We start from the raw sequence: 6,929 nt of genomic DNA on the forward strand, positions 1-6,929 counted from the left end.
AGAGATTTTTTATTTAATTTAATTAAATATTTAAATATAATAATTAATTGAGTAAATGCCCTTTTCGGTCTCTAATTATTTGTTCGATGGACTTCTCACTCCCTAAGAAATCTAAACACCCAAATCGGTCCCTATCTACTTTGATATATGTACGTTCTAGTCTCTATCTACTTTGAGTAAATGCCATTTTCGGTCCCTAATCAGGGACTGGAATGTACATATATCAAAATAGATAGGGACCGATTTGAGTGTTTAAATTTCTTAGGGATGAAAAGTCCATCGGACAAATAGTCAGGGATCAGAAAAGACATTTACTCTAATTAATTTGAATAAAAAGATCATAAATTAGATGATGTTCATTTTTATAATTTAGTTATTGTGACCAAATAACAAAAAAAACTGATCAAATGTATTTTTACAAACACTTTGGATGCTTTTGTCACATTATGTGACCTTGTTAATTCCATCGCCTGACGTCCTACTACTTTATATTAGGGAGGTTGGGTTCGAAAACGCAACCGAGCAAAAATATTTTATGTTTGACAATCTATTGCTCTTTATTTTTGTAGAGAAGTGGAGGCTCGAGATCCATAATTTTGATTTTTCATGGGGTAAGTGCACCATTACACTCCACGATGTGGCTTACCATCATGATTCACGTACAAATGGCCTTAAGCCGATTGGATATTGCACTAGAGATTTTCAACGGTTTCATGGCCATCCCACATGGTAGTGGGTTAATGACTTGTTCTGTAATAGGCCTCCACCTCACCCAGAGGACAAGAAGCAAATTTTTGGTCTAATGATGACATGGCTCAGACACAGAGTTGTACATATTCAACCGGAGACAGATCTAGTTACTCTTTGGAAGTATGATCAATGTTATATCTTGATGCTGATTGAGGGTATTTATTTACAGACAAGTTAGCTAACTTTGTCCCTCTTAGGTAGTTCCTGTTCCTCAAGAACTTTGATAGTTATCGACGTTGTCCTGGGGGGTCTGCATTGCTAGCATGGACCTACCATTCACTGTGCAATGCAGCTCAACATGAAGTGACAGACGTATCGTTTATGTTATCGTGGATTTACTATGGGTTTGCCTCCCTCGCCTTCTATCCGGCTGACTACAATGTACTCATATTCTCGGTTCCAGCTATGTAATTAATGTTTAATATTATTTGTCGTTTGATACTATTTGCAATATTCATTACTGAATGTATTTTATTCTCCATGAATAGGTTGGCTGGACTGAAACAGTAGAGTAGAGACCACCATTATGGCAGAATACTACGACGGTGACACAGGCTGGATGCTCTGAGTCTTGATTAGGTACATTTGGTTTATTTTTTATATGTTCTTACGTGTCTTGTTCTCTTATTGCTAATTAGATTATTGTCTGACTTTTTCAGTTTTGGTGGATATCGTACGATGATCCCCAACTCCAGAAATGGATTTTGACTATAAAGAATGATATTTACCAGTAACTAAGGTTTTGCCGAAGTGATACACGAAGATTTTATGGACACCCAGTTGAGCATTGCTTATATCGACAATAATATTTCAGTTTATCCGGCTCCAAAACTCATTATTCAGCATTCCTTCAAATGGTGTAGTTCTTCACTGCCATGAGAATAATATTTTTATTCCTAAATCTATGACCCACCAAAAAGCTCCATGCCACCATCCGTGTTATAATCTTTCACTTTGTCAAGATTGAAAGGATCATCTAGCTACATAGCATCTAGGTTAAGAGTGTAATAATGACTTAGCTTAGAACATCTAATACTTGTGGAATAGTCAAAGGCGAAGAAAAAAGAAACCAAGCACCCCATCAATTAGAGTCTCTGGCACATACTCATTAGAGGAATCACTCTCGTTAGATGATCTGGTTTCGGCAACGTAATTTGAATCAGACTCACTCTCTTCTTCTTCTTCTACATGATCAATTCGGCATAGTGAATCGATGTCACTGCTACCGGGATCGCCTACGAGATCGAACAGAAAGGCCCGCCACCACCACTTACATCATGAACTGCAACATACTACTTCATCACATATTGCAGCATTAGCCTAGCATGCACCTCGAACATTGCCTTCACATGGTCATCAGCTTCAACCCAAAAATGTTCTATTTCGACTTCTGTAGTGCTGATAGGAATCTATATGCGACTCTCCTAACCTCCTTAGGATCTATTGTCCCCATATTGCTGAAAATGAAATTCTTCAGCGCATCTAGAGAATCAAGATGGCAAGTACGTGCACAACATCACAGAAAAACTGTACTCAAATATCACTCCCTCCTCACCATTTCTTATGACCCTATTTGGATAAAAAAATCACAAAGAAAAACTCACTACTAGCCATATTTATGAACTAAAGGAGAAGAGAGAGTAGTAATATGGATGGATTGTGATTAGCTTTGCTAACTTCAAGCTCTTTATATAGGTAATTTTTTTTATGTAGTTATATAGGATGCAGAGTACCCCGTATCATTTTACATCATACTTAACCTAATATTATTTAATTTTTAATTACATTAAATTAATATAACAAATCCTAATCACACACTTCATTAAAAAACTGAATCAATAATTTGATAAAATACCTAACAAAATTTTAAACAAAACAAAATCTAAAAAAATACAAAAACTATAAGAAAATTACTTCTGATGGTGACTACAGAATGGTGAAAGCATGGTGGTGACAGGAGGCAGTAGTGAAACCTATAGTGGTGGAGTTAGAGTTTAGTAACATAACAAACAACCAAAAGAAAAAATGGACAACAACCTTACCTTGGCGTGGTGACCTCAGTCGCGGTGATAGCGACAAGGCAACGACTTTCGATCGACAGCAAGGGACAGCAACAGCGGCGGCACGGCAGAGGCTTTCCACGGAGACTCCAGCAGCAGTGACGACGACGTGCTGATTTGCAACGACAAAGAGAGAGAGAGAGAGAGAGAGAGAGAGAGAGAGAGAGAGAGAGAGTTTGTAGAAGTGAGGGAGAATGATTTTGCGTTTGAATTTTATCCCAAATTTAACGACGGAAAAATCCAACTGTAAGGTGTTTGTCGTTGCCTAAACAACGCGTTTCACTAAATCTTGTTACCGTCAAAATTTTTCGATGGTAAATTTGGCGCTAATAAATTTAATTTTTGTACCTCTATTGACCATCGAATTTAGCGGCAGAATTTTAAATCCGAAGGTAACTTATTCGAGAGACGAATTTTCACTCATAACTATAAGAAAATCCGCCACTTAATTCGTCGGTAACGTCCGTCACTAAATCCGATGGTATTCAGCGCATTTCTTGTAGTACTAGATCAATATATCTCACATAAATGTTATTTATCCAAAGTGCACCTGAGATATATTTTTTTAATCTGTTATATATCTTGGGTGCACAGTATCTGATCTCTGTGGTTAATATTTTTTGCCATTTTATACGCAAAATGTGTATTGTGTGAAGGTTTCAAAATGGCTTAGAGAATGAGGTTGAATCTATGGCCTCCTTTTGAACACATTTACCTTCTTTTAATTCTGACTGAAAGAGAACATAGTTGCTGAAGTGTTTGTCAAGTAGAAATTCAGGAGACAATTTTATTTTGTCTCTTCATGACGCTTTCAGGAATAGAGAAATTTTTACTTTTAGAATAACTGTGACTTCTGAGATAAAGATAATTCAGGAGACATGTATCATGGTTCAGCCACCATATGCAATGTGACTTACATCTAGTCTTCTGCACAATGTGGTGGAATTTTCACTATTTTTCAAATATTACAAATACCAATTTTTCTAGGATTCAACCTAATCTTATTTTAGACAAACCCAACTTCTACCCAAGCTAGATTTGACTAGGTTCATTCTCTAGATTTTTAACCACTAAGTACTCATCTAACTTAGCAAGGAAATCTCCTCAAGATCATATGTACAAAATAGAAAAACTTACAAAAGAGCTTTGACATAATTTTCTGGCTTTTTCTTAAATCTCTCTTTACCTTTTCTCTCAATGGCTTTTATTGATTTCTCACATAATGCCTTTTTCTGTTGAAAAGAATCAAAGAAAAGATGATCACTGAAGAACAAAAAATTTAATATAAAATTTTGAAAGAGAATAAAGGGATAGCTTGTAAGTTATGAGAACCCAAACTGTGTGCTCACTCTTTAAGTCAATCTCTGGCTGTTTACTCCTTTAATAGAGGAGTAAAACTTCCAAAACTTGAACCTTGACTTGAACAATTGATTTTCTTTTTCCCCAATGTCACAATAGTAGCAGTAGCACAGAAAGTGCAGTATTGATTAAAGCAAACATGCAAATAAATCTTGCTTCTTCTTTTTCATTCTTTTCCAATATTCTCTAAGGATCTGAGTTGTATATCAAAACTTTGGCCCCAAGTTTGATTCTTGACCCTTGATCTGTAGCATAAAGTTTCATAGCCTCCACTTTCTTCAAATTTCTAGTTCGGTGCCTGAGAGAGAATAGCATCTTCAACAAGTTACCAGTAAAGCACCAAGATGAGAAAGATTTTTTGATTTACCTCTAGCTTTTGACTTCCTTGGATTTGATAATTCACTTCTTCTTCTTTGATTTGAATCCTAATCAGACTTCGTCTTTCTTACTTCCTTTTGATATTCTTTACGTGGGTAAGAGAAAAAAGAGAAGAAAGAAGAGAGAGAATTGGTTCGGTGACTTTGATTTAGTTCAGATGAAAAAGAAATTTTATTTCTTAGTTAGCAACCATTTTCTTAAGTCATGAGAGTGTGATATGATTTTGGGCTTGGATCATTAATTTGGCCTTAAGCTTGTTTTTTATTCTGATGAAAAAGTATTGGTATAATTGGTGATTAGCAATTATTTCCTTAAAGTTTATGAGCTTGAAGCTTGTTATTGGGCCTGTTTTGCTTTCTATTAATTTCTGCATAATTAACAAACTAATCACACACATAATTAAATTTTTAATTCAATAATAATATTTAGTAATCATCAATTAATTTATTATTTAGTCATCATCCAAGCTATCAGTATAACGAGTAATGTCGCTGTCGCCGCTCATATGAAAACTGAAGCGATTACTAAATATTGGTTCGAAGAAGAAGATGAAGGAAGCGATCGGAGTGGTGGACAATGTGGCCATGTTGATGATAGGGCAGAAGAGGAGAGAGATGTCGACGATGACGACGGGTTTTAACAAATCGGACTTGATGTCTAGATTCATGAGATCCATCGAAAACGACAAATACTTGAGAGATATAGTAATTAGTTTTCTGAGTATAAATTGGTTGAGAACAAGTCGATGATTTTTCTTCTTATGAACATTGAAATTGCAGAGTATGCATTATGTAGTTTGAAGTTGTAGTGTTAGACTGTCAGGGTTATGCGAAATATAATAGAAATTGGGGAAGAACAGTAGTGTCGTTTCCAAACAGAGGGGTCAGAGACAATTTTATCTCCAGTTAGAGTTGTTAGGGACTATTTTGTCCTCCATTAGAGTTGACGGAACAAAGAATCCAAGTGAATTGACGAAATTAATTGTTAGGAACTAATTAAATAATTAATTTTAATTGAAGACTAAAATGTTTGATCTAAATTTTTTTAAAAATCAAAATAGATAAATACTCAAAAATTTATGTTGGTGGATATATATATCCAATGGCTAGTGAGATGTTTAGCTAATTACGGGTCACGCTGTGACGATGTTTTAACGTTTTGGTGTAGGGTAATTGTTGAACATCATAATTATGCAAAATAAAAATCTGATTTAGCCTTGATGCCAATGACAAAGAGAATTAATGATAATTGTTTTAAGCGTTGTAAAATGTTAGAAAAACTAGCTCCTTTGCTGATAACAGTACGTAGTTAAAAAACATGATCATACATAAACCGTAATAACACCTATACTTTGATGAGTAACTAGTATCTCATTATATATTGGAATTATGGAGTGTGGAATAATTTAACTGCATACTAAAGTAATCTCTTGCTACCATACTTCTCTTGTCAAAATCTACATCATAGGTGATTTGACCTTTCCATGAAGAAAATGGAAATTGGACAGCTGTAGATTAACATTATTTGGTTGGATCATTAATTAATTCAAGAGAGATTGCTTATTTAATTAAAATTCGCTTGTCGAAGAATCGAAGTAGACAAACTATAATTTTGAATATTAAATATTATATTTGATACTTAATTAATTAGGCATATAATAAATGTTAGTTTGATTTTAATAAGCTCATCAACGTCAACATCCACATGTGAGTGTGTCATTAGAAGAAAACTAACCCAACCGAATTTGTTCAACCAATTACTATCAATTTACATGTCCATGAACAAAGAGAACTAGAAACCGAACTTGTTGCTTACAACAGAGAATCAACATAATTTATTATCACTGCTATGTTGATAATACTTTATCCTCTATTATTCGTGGCACAATATTTAACATTATAAAGTATGAACCTTCGGCATTAACATAGGATAAAAGTATGCTTTGTCAGAAATTGAAGCAACTAAATCACCTCGCTAAAGATAACCTACTACCAAAGAAATATTGTTATATTATTTAATTTGTTTAATTTGCGAACCATATTATTTATTAGGTGATCTGATGTTATCCACGTCAATCAAGTCTTTACAAAAGATAGATTCCTCTTCCACTACTGCACACCACAATGTGATGACAAGTCAATGAGTTGTTAATTAGTGATAATTTTGTTATAATATGAAAAAAAAAAGAAAAGAAAAATATGTATTGGTGAATACATATTAAAAATCCTAATTCTTTTTTTTAATTATTCTTTTAATTTATAAATATTTTTTTGAATATTTTAATCTTTTTAATATTTTTAAAAAATAATATATATTTAAATCTTTACCTATTAAATATTAAGAAAATAATTATAATAATAAATTAAGATTTAAGATTCTCAA

Source organism: Arachis ipaensis, chromosome B05 (assembly GCF_000816755.2).
Source record: "Arachis ipaensis cultivar K30076 chromosome B05, Araip1.1, whole genome shotgun sequence".
Classification (NCBI taxonomy): domain Eukaryota; kingdom Viridiplantae; phylum Streptophyta; class Magnoliopsida; order Fabales; family Fabaceae; genus Arachis; species Arachis ipaensis.